This window comes from Leuciscus leuciscus (assembly GCF_965113295.1).
Source record: "Leuciscus leuciscus genome assembly, chromosome: 23".
NCBI classification, from domain to species: Eukaryota; Metazoa; Chordata; class Actinopteri; order Cypriniformes; family Leuciscidae; genus Leuciscus; species Leuciscus leuciscus.
Window position 1 is genome coordinate 21,737,134 of NC_138747.1, and position 14,705 is coordinate 21,751,838.

The 14,705-nt window shown below is 35.8% G+C and overlaps 1 protein-coding gene across 2 annotated transcripts in view; it reads right to left on the reverse strand.

Annotated features, from left to right (window-relative positions):
• The window catches only part of gdf11 (growth differentiation factor 11), an 89,121-nt gene that overhangs the window by 53,100 nt on the left and 21,316 nt on the right, over window positions 1-14,705 (reverse strand). The gene's annotated exons all lie outside the window — the stretch shown is intronic.

Genomic DNA, 14,705 nt, shown 5'->3' on the forward strand with positions numbered 1-14,705 from the left:
AGATGTAAAATAAATCTCTGATGTCCCCAGGGTGTGTGTGTGTGTGTGTAAAGTTTTAGCTCAAAATACCCCACAGATATTTTTATTTAGCATGTTAAAGTTGTCACTTTTTGAGGGTTAGCAAAAATGCACTGTTTTGTGTCTGGCCCTTTAAATGCAAATATGCTGCTGCTCCCGACACAGAGGGCGGGGTTTGAAGAGCTCATGCGCTAGCAGCTCACGCAGACACACACTAAAATGACAGAAACTGTTCTGCCTTTTATGTTTAAACGGAGTCAGACAAAGATGGAGAGACTCAAGAAGAAGTGACAACACGTAGAATGCAACAGGACGTCTCTGAATGGTTAGTTGATGAATTTATGTTGCTGATGTATAACTATCTTTAATTAGCATTTTCTGTCATGATAATCTATAAGTCGCTTGTATAGGAACTGTTGTGAGATACACACAGAGTGACTTTCTATTGCATGTGAAAAGACGGATGCTACAGTTTGAGCTGACTCACAAATTTGCTCGACTACACTCTTCTTCCTCTTCTCAACACGTACTGTGTGTTCCCGGGGACGTGGTTTATGTAAATTTTAGGGATTCTAGAGCGCAACTCCAAAAAGGAGGACATATGAGTGTGCGGCTTGAGGTTGTGCCGGACACCGGACAGGGGGCTTAAAATCCAGACTGTCCGGTCAAAATCCGGACGTATGGCCACCCTAGCGTGTATATGGCTAATCATTTGATGTTTGTGTGTAGAGTTACTGCACAAAAAGAACCTTTTTAGAAAAGTTTAAATAGTTTTGAATGCAGTGCTTGCTTTTGCAAGAGGTGTGACATTTTGCATCTTGTGTGTGTGTTTTGTGTGTAGAGTTTTGAGAAATGGAGCCATAGTTTCTAAAACTTTGTGTAAGACTTTTTGAAAAAAATTTAAGATGATAGGACTGTGTGAGGGATGTCAGGAAAAGGAATCAGCAGAGCATATAATCATGAGTTGAAGGAAATAAAGCGCAGAGCGAGGTGATGAGGAATAAGCTTCGTATTTTGAGAACTTCTTGCGTTGTTGTTGCTTTTGCCTCTTTATGATGACTCGCTGAATTTTTGTCCTAATTTGTACGTCGCTTTGGACAAAGGCGTCTGCTAAATGACTAAATGTAAATGTAAAAATGTAAGCTGAGGGAGATAGATTGGGGTGCAGGAGTTCACATTAAAAAGGTTACTGAGCATGATAGATAGGGCACAGATCAGAGTACTGATGACTTTCTTAAGAGAATCAGGGGTTTTCAATACGATCTGAAGAGTAATTAGTTGTTATTAGTTGTTATAAGAGTAACTAGTTGTTGAGTAATTATGTGAGGGAGGTAATATAATATTAGTCGTATATAGCAGAACAGAGAGTTATTTTGGAGAAAAGGTTTTGTGTGTGTGTGTGTGTGTGTGTGTGTGTGTGTGTGTGTGTGTGTGTGTGTGTGTGTGTGTGTGTGTGTGTGTGTGTGTGTGTGTGTGTGTGTGTGTGTGTGTGTTTGTTTGTTGGGAAAGAGAGGGTAAGGAATACAGATTGTAAACCTATTATCTGATGCACACTCTGGAGCAGAAGGTGGCGGTAATGCACCAATAAGCTGGACGCTCGCCGTAAAACAAGAAAGAAGAAGAGTCAGCAGAATGTGGGCTGCTCTCTGTGTGACTCATCCACAAATATAATTTTTCTTTGCAATAACGTAATGTCTGTGAGTATACAATATTAAATGTATTGTGTTACATGTGAGATCATTATCTTGATATAATCATATTATGATGTATATATTTTTTTTGGTTTGTTTAATTATCCTTATTTTAGTCATTCATTTTTCAATTTCATGCCAGATAAGTCTAACAAGTCCTGTACAGTTTCATAAAATAAACCTTCAACAACAAAACATTTATAATTTATTGGGGAAAAAAAGAAAATCTTTCTGTCAAACAATGTAGTTCTGCAGGAATGTTTAGCAGGGTAGTTGCCAAGCAACACACACAGTAATACTGCTGTAGTTAGGACACAGAAGGGTGTTTTCTTACAACAGCTTCGGACAGAGCTCAGCCATTTATAACCAAAAACCAAAATCATCTATTTTATAAAACCCTGTCTACAAATGTGGAAAATTATAGACTGTTGCCACTCTCTAAAAGCAGACATTCTGCAAAGATCACTCTAAGAAGAACACAATAAACAATCTTGAAAGAGGTGAGAAAGCTCCCAAGGATAACAGCAAAAGATTCAATTCAATTCAATTCAATTCAATTCTCATTTATTTGTGTAGCGCTTTTCACAATACAAATCGTTTCAAATCAGCTTTACAGAAAATGCATGTAAACCCCAGAAAGCTCTAGAAATTGTGAAAAATAAATAAATAAATACCACTATCAGAAACTCTAAACAAGAATGATGTTCATTAAAGAACAATAAGTAAGAAACCACTGCAGCCAAAAATAATATGCCGCATGTTTGCCCAAATCAGTGTTCAACAAAGCTTCTGGAGAAATGTTTTGTGGACAGTTAAGACAAAAGTTGCACAGTGCTTTGTTTAAAGGAAAATATAACTACACACTAGAGCCCGACCGATTTATCGGCAGGCCAATATTATCGGCCGATATTAGGCATTTTTCAAACTATCGGTATCGGCATTTGTAATGGCCGATAAATAAATATTTCAAAAATAAAATAAAAACGGACGAAACACCCTTCAACCATGTCATGAGTGTTGGCGTTGTATAGTTTGTCCACCAGAGAGCACTCTACACCGTCCCTGTTGGCAACACTCGGGTATAACGCGCCACACATCCTGCAACCTGCTGATCCAGACAGAGTCGGGCAGAGAGAACCAGTTATCCGCGAGTGAGATCATCGGTGAAGTGTGTTCATGGTAGGGGTGTGCGATATGACGATTTTTGATCGTGGACGATTAAAATGTCTCCACGATCTGCTTTTGAAGAAATATCGTAGTATCGTGCATTCTTGCTATTCTGGCGCCCATCATACTGAACAACGCGACGTATATTCACATAAAATGTTAACGCAGCAGAAAGGGACGTACTGCAGTTCACAAAAGTTCATAATTTGCATGTGCTTTGATGCCTTGTCGGTTTTAATTCGCGTGCTGATGCGCTGTTCTAACATGTGTTTCTCAGCGCGTACATCATGTGAAGCTCACATGCACTAAAAGCCTGTCTACCAGCGCCTGGTTACTGGACTAAGTTATCTTTCGAGTCTTATTGTGCTAATACTGTCAAATACACACAAGGTTTACATAAACAAAGTCGGTGATGTCTAAAGTGAAAGCAAACTTGAGAAAATTGATAGAAAATCTGCTTGTCAAATGCGTGTATATTAGACGCGTTGCGTGCAGCTCTTAAAGAGACAGTAGTAATAGTAAACACGTTGCAGACTGTCGTTCAGCCGCAGCATTAACGAGTCACATAATGGATTTAGATCGCTAAATAGTAGGTTTTAGAAGGCAGGCAGCAACTGATGATTGAAAATGGTTTGATGTAGCTTGATGGAAAGAATTTAAAAAGTGCAGGTAAAGGGATAAGCAAGCTGACATTGTAATTATAAGGTAGTTTATAAGGCAATGTAGGGACTAATTATATTTTGATGTTCCTCTGTTCTGTTGTGACAATAAAATAAACAAGTTTCTTTTTAAAATGCATTATCATATTATTTTAGTTAAAACTCATAAATAACTACAAATAACTAATGTTAGGGAAATCTGTTAATGTTTTGTTGCGCGTTTCTGAAAAAAAAAAAAAAAATATATATATATATATATATATATATATATATATCGGAATATCGGATTTTAAAACCAACAAATATTTGTATCGGTATCGGCCTTCAAAATCCTTTATCGGTCGGGCTCTACTACACACCAATACCAAAACCTTGTCCCATCTGTAAAGCATTGTGGAAGGAGCATCATGATTTAGCTCTACTTTACTGCCTTAGGGCCTGAACACTTTGCAATCAGTAAAAGAACAATTAAAGACCCCCTGTGGTGAAACTCAAGTTTTTAATGTTGTTTATATGGCTATGTGGTGTTTATATTATGCTTTAAGACAAACCATGTGCAAATTAATCAGTCAACACCATTGCTGAATATTTCCTCCTTAAAACTGCAGTTTCCTTTCAGTCAGTCACGTTCAACGTAACGTCAACGTCACCGACATTTTGGGATCTCGCCTAAGAGCCCAATCACCTTCAAGTGTAAACTAAACGAGTCAATGAAGATTAGCGTGCGAGATTTGCATCTCGCTCTCCGCCCTGCAGCGTGGGTATAAATAAGGAAGCTGATGCAATGCACATTTGCCTTTCACTTCGGAGCCGAGCAGTGCTTTCATTTTCTGTTCCAGTCTCCTGAGAGTGTGCAACTAAAGACGAGCATTCTTCAGGAAGAAGCCCTTTGTCCTGGTGTTGGTGTTAAGGTGAGACAGTGGGTTCCGCAATCTCTACAGCCTGAGTCTATCACAACAGGTGTTGAGTTGCTGTTTATATAGCCTGTTGCGTGGAAGTTCAGTGAGAGTGAGCTCACACTAATTGCACTTTTCCCGGCAGTTGTGCCGCTGTTATCCCGTGTGCTTCAGCACTAAAAAAAGAGTTATTTTCCTGAAAGAGCTTACACGGGTGTGAAGTTGCGTCTTTTTTTAAGATGTCATTCCACCCATGTGTTTCTGGGTGCAGTCGTTTCCTGGCACCGGCTGAAGGTCACAAGCACTGTCTCACGTGTTTCGGCATTCAGCACGCTGGGGCTGCCTTCATGGATGACTCATGTTCTCACTGCGGGAACATGACCTTCTCTGTGTTACAATCGAGACTCCAATACCTCAAGAGAGGTGGAGTCCTCTCACCTATACCCCGATCTAGTTCCTCTTCTGGCCAGAAGAGGGCTACTTCAACGAATAGCCAGGGTGACTTGAGGATCACAGTGAGGGCTTCCCCGCCAAGTAAATCTCCCTGGGCCCCTCACTCCTCTAACACACCGCAACAGTGGAGCTTCCGAGTGAGCGTGCTGATCCTTCTCATGGGGGGCCAGTCGTTTCATTCGGGGCTCCCCCTGATAACTAGATGTCGATTGCTGCATCGGAGGGTGAGCTGATGTCCTCTGGGGATGACGACTCGGCTGCGTTGTCCCCTTCGGGGAAAGTACCGTTGCCAAAGCCTGACCTGGAGCTGACGGCTATGCCCAAAACCGATCTGGTACCTCATCCACCCTTACTACCCTCAATGGAGGAGCGGCCAAAGGGTGCATGGACATTCCCCCAGTGGAGCGCGCTGTTGCGATGCAGTTGTGTCCTAAAAGCGGTTCTCGTCCATTCTCACAGGCAAGGCTTACAGAGCCACAGGCTGCCTCCTCCCTGCACGCCATGAATCTCCTGCTGGTCCACCAAGCCAAGGCATTAAAGCAGTTGCACGAGGGTAGGACTGATCCAGAGCTATTTCAGGAGGTGCGCACTGCGATGGACATCACCCTACGGGCAACTAAAGTCACTGCTTGCACTCTGGATCAGAAGATGTCCACACTTGTGGTCCAGGAGTGCCATCTTTGGCTGAACTTCGGCAACAGTTCTCCGCTGCACAGAAACAGACGGAGGCGATTAAGCACATCCTGCCATGACGGCCAGCTGCTGCTTCCACGCTGCCGTCTGCTGCATTCGCTTCCGCTCCCGCTCAGCCTAAGCAGCAGCTACCCCAGGCCACCGCAGGCAGACCGCCCAGCCCATCCAGGCCGCCAAACTCAGGGCCAAACAACTCTGAGACGGGTGACCCAAAGACGGAGGAGAGAGCTTTTCAGGAGATGGTGCCCACACCACTCCCTCCCCTGGACGAGGGCCGGGCTTTTTTTTCCAACGCTGGCCCCACAGCCAGCAGTACCCAAAACTTCAATAAAAGAGCAATTTCCTCTGTCTTTGGGTCCCAAGAGAGCGCGGTTGGCGGTGTACGACGCAATGCCTTGCCACCCTCGACTCCCTTTCTTATCACCAGCGGGCAGCAGTGTGTACTCTGAGGCCGCTGTGAAGCGGTCTCCCACACCCTCTGCTCCACCTAACACAACACCTAACATGTTTGCTAGATTCTATAGCCTTCACGTAGAGCCGGTATCCTCCCGTGTACTTGCCATTGCCTGTAAACACCTTAGCTCAGTGTCATTCCATTCTCGCTGCGTAAGCCCTGTTGTGGGAGGATTAGGAGGCTTACGTAGGGCGCTGGAAGCGTGGCGCTTTGTTTCTCTCCTATTTTAAATTAAGTTAAGACTATCACATTCAAAGGTTTAGAACTATGTTATTTTTTTAAAGAAAACTGAAGTAGCATTTAATTTGTCAAAAATATGTTTGAAATGCTGCCAGTATTTCAGTCTCCAAAAAAATCATTGTTACATAATCCTTAAGAAAACTTTGTAACATTGATATTTTTTACACCGTAAAATTTTCTTGTACAGTTTCAAGTCAAATTTTGGTTTTAAAAATTACCAAACACATCTATATAGAAACTCAGATTTCTATTGTTCTTTTGCGAGATGAAGGCTATTTCATTTACTGCTGACTGGAAAGAAGAAAAAATTCTGGATCTAAATATATATATATATATATATATATATACTTTATTATAAAGAAATAAAGTGAATGGCACAGATCACAACAATATCTAGATAATACAACAGAGTATCTAGTTTGAGTAACTGATGCATTTTCCTCTGTCAAAAATAAGAAAATAAATGTGTACATTCTACTCTTCAATAAATATTGAGGTATTGTGGGAACTTCATCAAATATGAAATTCAAATTAAGCAGTGCTAAAAAGACAATAGTGTCATTACTCAACTCAAGTCAGTTCAGTGTTGGTTCAGTTCAGCTTAATAACTGTGTAAAGTTAAATTTTGTAGCAAGTTCAATTAGGCTATAAGGCTATAGGCTACAGACAATCGTTTTTAAATTTTTTTATTCAGCTTCTCTCAATTCAATGTGTTTTATATTCCTCTCAATGTATTTGTAGTCTTCAATGATTCTGGAAGCTTCTTGCAAAATCATACTTTTCACATTCCTTGCTTTAAGCTCTTAGCAACAAGTTCAGAGATTCTGTCAACAGTGACAGAGACCATAGCAAACATACCATGCTGCCTGTCTCTTTAGATTATTCACACACACCCCAGTGGTCAGGGGGTTAAAGTTAAAGGGATAGTTCACCCAAAAATGAAAATCATTTACTCACCCTCATGTTGTTCCAAACCCGTAAGACTTCCGTTCATCTTCGGAACACAAATGAAGATATTTTTTTTTTTATGAATGCCCATCCATTGTCAGCTACGCAACTACGATTTTGACACTTCAAAAAGTTAACTAGAAATAAAGTTTGTGGAGACAAACTTTAAGTTGACTTGAGAAAGCAGGACCAGAGAGTTTGAAGAAGTTTAAAGTAGTTTAAAGTTTGATAGATAGATTAGTTAGAAAGAAAGAATAGTTAGAAAGAAAAAGAAAGATTAGTTAGAAAGATAGATAGATAATAGATAGATAGATTAGTTTCAATGAAAGAAAGAAAGAAAGAAAGAGAGAAATATTAGTAAGAAAGAAAGGAAGATTATTTAGAAAGAAAGAAAGATTAGTTGAAAGAAAGAAAGAAAGAAAGAAAGAAAGAAAGAAAGAAAGAAAGAAAGAAAGAAAGAACAATTATTTAGAAAAAGATTAGTTAGAAAGAAAGATTAGTTAAGCCCCTTTCACACAGCGCGATGATCCCGGCAAATTGCCGGGAAATTGCCAGAACAGCTTCTGTGTGAACGCAAACACGTCCCGGGATTGATGCCGGCATCGATGCCGGGTTGGGGACCTAGTAACATTGCCGTGTTCAGTCCCGGAATGCGCGCTGTGTGAACAAAAGCTGTAATAATGCCGTGTCGTAGTGATGACGCTGAAGCCGGGATCGTTCGCCAGCTGTGAAACGGTACGTAATGCGCAAGTTTATGATCGAATCAGAGAAAAAAATGCACAAGTGTGGTTTCTCGAGAGAGAAATCACAGCTCATAAGCAAACTTAAGACGCTGCTGTGACATTACAAGTCACATCGATGTTACGTGTCTTAACGGGATTTTTACGGGTTGTGTGTGAACACACTCTCTGATTCCGGAAAATCACTGGCAGTGTGAATGAACCAAAATCAAACGAACCCGGGTCAAATCCCGGGTCACTTTATCTGTGAATTTTCCGGAATCTCTGTGTGAAAGGGGCTTTAGATAGATAGATAGATAGATAGATAGATAGATAGATAGATAGAAAAGAAAGAAAGAAAAAAAGAAATATAGAAAAGAAAGAAAGAAAAAAAGAAAGATAGAAAAGAAAGAAAGAAAAAAAGAAAGATAGAAAAGAAAGAAAGAAAAAAAGAAAGATAGAAAAGAAAGAAAGAAAAAAGAAAGATAGTTAGAAAGAAAGAAAGAAAAAAGAAAGATAGTTAGAAAGAAAGAAAGATAGATTAGTTAGAAAGAAAGATTAGATAGAAAGAAAGAAAGAAAGAAAGAAAGAAAGAAAGAAAGAAAGATAGATAGATTAGTTAGAAAGAAAGAAATATAGATTAGTTAGAAAGAAAGAAAGATTAGTTAGAAAGAAAGAAAGAAAGTTAGTTAGAAAGAAAGATAGATTAGTAAGAAAGAAAGATAGATTAGTTAGAAAGAAAGATAGATTAGTTAGAAAGAAAGAAAGATAGATTAGTTAGAAAGAAAGAAAGATTAGTTAGAAAGAAAGAAAGATTAATTAGAAAGAAAGAAAGATTAGTTAGAAAGAAAGAAAAATACAGATAGATTAGATAGAAAGAAAGATAGATTATTTAGAAAGAAAGAAACATAGATTAGTTAGAAAGAAAGAAAGAAAGAAAGATTAGTTAGAAAGAAAAAATAAAGTTTGTTGAGACAAACTTTTAGTTGGCTTGAGCAAGCCTGACCAGAGAGTTTGAAGAAGTTTAAAGTAGTTTGAAGTTTAAAGTCGTTTAAAGTTTGATAGATAGATTATTTAGAAAGAAATAATAGTTAGATAGATAGATAGATAGATAGATAGATAGATAGATAGATAGATAGATAGATAGATAGATAGATAGATAGATAGATAGATAGATAGATAGATAGATAGATAGATAGATGCCTTGGCTCAATTTGAACATTCTGCAATGAAAGTCAATGGGATTTTTCCGAGTTTTAGTCGTCATTTTTAGGAAAACCATAAGTCGGATCAGTTAGAAAAGATATAGCACACTAAGTCAGAACAGTCTGAAGGTCTGAGCCGAGTTTGGAGTATGTAGAGTTAAAGCTCTAGGAAGAGTTAGAATCAGAAAATTTTGTCTCAGAAAAAGAATAACTAGATAAAAAAGTTTGTCGAGACAAACTTTAAGATGGCTTGTGAAAGTTTGGACCAGAAAGTTTGTAGAAGTTTAAAGCAGTTTGAAGTTTAAAGTAGTTTAAAGTTTAAATTAGTTTGAAGTTTAAAGTAGTTTAAAGTTTAAAGTATAGTTTGAAGTAATTTAAAGTTGCTAGGGTGTTTCTAGTGGGTTGCTAAGGTGTTCTGGGTGGTTGCTATGGTGTTGCTATGCGGTTGCTAGGATGTTCTGGGTGGTTGCTAGGTGGTTGCTATGGTGTTCTGGGTGGTTGCAATGATGTTACTAGGCAGTTGCTGTGGTGTTTTGGGTGGTTGCTATGATGTGTTATGGTGTTCTGTGTGGTTGCTATGGTGTTGCTATGCGGTTGCTAGGGTGTTCTGGGCGGTTGTTAGGGTGTTATGGTGTTCTGGATGGTTGCTATGGTGTTGCTAGGCAGTTGCTAGGGTATTCTGGGTGGTTGCTATGATGTGTTATGGTGTTCTGTGTGGTTGCTATGGTGTTACTAGGTGGTTGCTATGGTGTTGCTATGCGGTTGCTAGGGTGTTCTGGGCGGTTGTTAGGGTGTTATGGTGTTCTGTGTGGTTGCTATGGTGTTACTAGGGTGTTATAGGTGGTTGCTAGGCGGTTGCTAGGGTGTTCTGGGTAGTTGCTAGGCAGTTTCTAAGGTGTTCTGGGTAGTTGCTAGGCAGTTGCTAAGGTGTTCTGGGTGGTTGCTATGGTGTTCTGTGTGGTTGCTATGGTGTTGCTATGCGGTTGCTAGGGTGTTCTGGGTGGTTGTTAGGGTGTTATGGGTGTTATGGTGTTCTGTGTGGTTGCTATGGTGTTATTAGGTGGTTGCTACGGTGTTCTGGGTGGTTGCTAAGGTATTTTGGGTGGTTGCTAGGGTGTTATGGGTGGTTGCTAGGCAGTTGCTAAGGTGTTCTGGGTGGTTGCTATGGTGTTGCTAGGCAGTTGCTAAGATTAGCAACACACACATACACTAACTTGCTCACACACACTTACACACTCAGAGTTACTGTATATGAGTTTAGAGTTTATAAGTTTAAATGAAGTAAATTTAGTAGTTTGAAGTTTAAATTAGTTTGAAATAGATAGATGATAGATAGATAGATAGATAGATAGATAGATGAGTTTAACTCACACACATGCACACACTCTCTCACACACACACACACACACTCTCTCACACACACTAACTCGCTCACACACACACACACGCACACATTTTCTCTCTCACTCACACACACACACACTCACACAAACAGACACACTCACTCACGCACATACACTCACACATGCACACACACAGAACACACACATTCACACTAACTCGCTCACACAATCACTCACAGTTTATATGAGTTCAGAGTTTATAAGTTTAAATGAAGTAAATTTTGCAATTTGAAGTTTAAATTAGTTTAAAGTTTAAATTAGTTTGAAGTTTAATTTAGCTTGAAGTTTAATTTAGTTAAGTAGTTTGAAGTTAAAAATAGTTTGACGTAGATAGATGAGTTTATTGGTTTATATGAGTCTCAATGGCTCATATAGTATATAGAATGGCAGTTAGATTTAGTCTAGGGTTTTAAGGAGTTTAAATTTGAATTTCTGGCAGTTGGGGAGTTTGAAAATCTGAACATTCTGCAATGTTAAGTCAATGGGAGTTTTTCCGAGTTTTGATCGTCATTTTTAGGAAAACCGTAAGTCCGATCAGTTAGAAAAGATATAGCACACTAAGTCAGAACAGTCTGAGTGTCTGAGCCGAGTTTGGAGTATGGAGAGTTAAAGCTCTAGGAGGAGTTAGAGTCAGAAATTTTAGGGGCAGAGGAAGAATAACTAGAAAAAAAAGTTTGTTGAGACAAACTTTAAGTTGGCTTGAGAAAGCCTGACCAGAGAGTTTGAAGAAGTTTAAAGAAGTTAGAAGTTTAAAGTAGGTTAAAGTTAGATTGATAGATTAGTTAGAAAGAAATAATAGTTGGGAAGAAAGAAAGAAAGAAAGAAAGAAAGAAAGAAAGAAAGAAAGAAAGAAAGAAAGAAAGAAAGAAAGAAAGAAAGAAAGAAAGTAAAAAGATTAGTTAGAAAGAAAGAAAGAAAGAAAGAAAGAAAGAAAGAAAGTAAAAAGATTAGTTAGAAAGAAAGAAAGAAAGAAAGAAAGAAAGAAAGAAAGAAAGAAAGTAAAAAGATTAGTTAGAAAGAAAGAAAGAAAGAAAGATTAGTTAGAAAGAAAGAAAGAAAGAAAGAAAGAAAAAGATTAGTTAGAAAGAAAGAAAGAAAAGATTAGTTAGAAAAAAAGAAAGAAAAGTAAGAAAAAGAAAAAAGAAAGATTAGTTAGAAAGAAAGAAAGTAAAAAGATTAGTTAGAAAGAAAGAAAGAAAGAAAGAAAGAAAAAAGATGAATTAGTTAGAAAGAAAGAAAGAAAGAAAGAAAGAAAGAAAGAAAGAAAGAAAGAAAGAAGATTAATTAGTTAGAAAGAAAGAAAGAAAGAAAGAAAGAAAGAAAGAAAGAAAGAACAAAGATTAGTTAGAAAGAAAGAAAGAAAAGTAAGAAAAAGAAAGAAAGAAAGAAAGATTAGTTAGAAAGAAAGAAAGAAAGAAAGAAAGAAAGAAAAAAGATTAGTTAGAAAGAAAGAAAGAAAAGTAAGAGAAAGAAAGATTAGTTAGAAAGAAAGAAAGAAAGAAAGTAAAAAGATTAGTTAGAAAGAAAGAAAGAAAAGTAAGAGAAAGAAAGAAAGAGAAAGAAAGAAAGAAAGATTAGTTAGAAAGAAAGAAAGAAAGAAAGAAAAAAGATTAGTTAGAAAGAAAGAAAGAAAAGTAAGAGAAAGAAAGATTAGTTAGAAAGAAAGAAAGAAAGAAAGAAAGAAAGTAAAAAGATTAGTTAGAAAGAAAGAAAGAAAGAAAGAAAGTAAAAAATTAGTTAGAAAGAAAGAAAGAAAGAAAGAAAGAAAAGCAAGAAAAAGAAAAAAGAAAGATTAGTTAGAAAGAAAGAAAGAAAAATGATTAGTTAGAAAGAAAGAAAGAAAAAAGATTAATTAGTTAAAAAGAAAGAAAGAAACAAAGAAAGAAGATTAATTAGTTAGAAAGAAAGAAAGAAAGAAAGAAAGAAAGAAAGAAAGAAAAAAGATTAGTTAGAAAGAAAGAAAGAAAAGTAAGAAAAAGAAAGAAAGAAAGATTAGTTAGAAAGAAAGAAAGAAAGAAAGAAAGAAAGAAAGAAAGAAAGAAAGAAAGAAAGAAAGAAAGAAAGAAAAAAGATTAGTTAGAAAGAAAGAAAGAAAAGTAAGAAAAAGAAAAAGAAAGATTAGTAAGAAAGAAAGAAAGAAAGAAAGAAAGAAAGAAAAAAGATTAGTTAGAAAGAAAGAAAGAAAAGTAAGAAAAAGAAAGAACGAAAGATTAGTTAGAAAGAAAGAAAGAAAGAAAGAAAGAAGAAAGAAAGAAACAAGATTAGTTAGAAAGAAAGAAAGAAAAGTAAGAGAAAGAAAGATTAGTTAGAAAGAAAGAAAGAAAGAAAGTAAAAAGATTAGTTAGAAAGAAAGAAAGAAAAAAGAAAGATTAGTTAGAAAGAAAGAAAGAAAAATGATTAGTTAGAAAGAAAGAAAAAAGATTAATTAGTTAAAAAGAAAGAAAGAAAGAAAGAAAGAAAGAAAGAAAGAAGATTAATTAGTTAGAAAGAAAGAAAGAAAGAAAGAAAGAAAGAAAGAAAGAAAGAAAAAAGATTAGTTAGAAAGAAAGAAAGAAAAGTAAGAAAAAGAAAGAAAGATTAGTTAGAAAGAAAGAAAGAAAGAAAGAAAGAAAGAAAAAAGATTAGTTAGAAAGAAAGAAAGAAAAGTAAGAAAAAGAAAAATTAGTAAGAAAGAAAGAGAGAAAGAAAGAAAGAAAGAAAAAAAAAAGATTAGTTAGAAAGAAAGAAAGAAAAGTAAGAAAAAGAAAGAACGAAAGATTAGTTAGAAAGAAAGAAAGAAAGATTAGTTAGAAAGAAAGAAAGATTAGTTAGAAAGAAAGAAAGAAAGAAAGTAAAAAGATTAGTTAGAAAGAAAGAAAGAAAAAAGATTAATTAGTTAGAAAGAAAGAAAGAAAGAAAGAAAGAAAGAAAAAAGAAAGATTAGTTAGAAAGAAAGAAAGAAAAATTATTAGTTAGAAAGAAAGAAAGAAAGAAAGAAAGAAAGAAAAAGATTTGTTAGAAAGAAAGAAAGAAAGAAAGAAAGAAAGGAAGAAAGATTAGTTAGAAAAAAGAAAAGTAAGAAAAAGAAAGAAAGAAAGATTAGTTAGAAAGAAAGAAAGAAAAAAGATTAGTTAGAAAGAAAGAAAGAAAAAAGATTAATTAGTTAGAAAGAAAGAAAGAAAGAAAGAAAGAAAGAAAGAAAGAAAAAAGATTAGTTAGAAAGAAAGAAAGAAAGAAAGAAAGAAAGAAAAAGATTAGTTAGAAAGAAAGAAAGAAAAGTAAGAAAAAGAAAAAAGAAAGACTAGTTAGAAAGAAAGAAAAGTATGAAAAAAAAGAAAGATTAGTAAGAAAGAAAGAAAGAAAGAAAGAAAGAAAGAAAGAAAGTAAAAAGATTAGTTAGAAAGAAAAAAGATTAATTAGTTGGATGGATAGATTAGTAAGAAAGAAAGAAAGATAGATAAGTTAGTTAGAAAGATAGATAGATTAGTAAGTAAGAAAGAAAGAAAGATAGATATGTTAGTTAGAAAGATGGATAGATTAGTAAGAAAGAAAGAAAGATAGATATGTTAGTTAGAAAGATGGATAGATTAGTAAGAAAGAAAGATAGATATGTTAGTTAGAAATATGGATAGATTAGTAAGTAAGAAAGAAAGAAAGATAGATATGTTAGTTAGAAAGATGGATAGATTAGTAAGAAAGAAAGAAAGAAAGATAGATAAGTTAGTTAGAAAGATAGACTAGTTAAAACGAACGAAAGAAAGATAAATAAGTTAGTTAGAAAGATAAATAAGTTAGTTAGAAAGATAGATAGATTAGTTAAAAAGAAAGAAAGAAAGAAAGATAAGGTAGTTAGAAAGATAGATATATTAGTAAGAAAGAAAGAAAGATAGATAAGTTAGTTAGAAAGATAGATAGATTAGTTAAAAAGAAAGAAAGAAAGATAAGTTAGTTAGAAAGATAGATAGATTAGTTAAAAAGAAAGAAAGATAGATAAGTTAAAAAGAAAGAAAGAAAGATAAGTTAGTTAGAAAGATAGATAGATTAGTTAAAAAGAAAGAAAGATAGATAAGTTAGTTAGAAAGAGATAGATTAGTTAAAAAGAAAGATAGATAAGTTAGTGTGATGGCCGACGACGTGGCCACACAGCAAGGCGGTAACTAAACCACACACACTGACATGC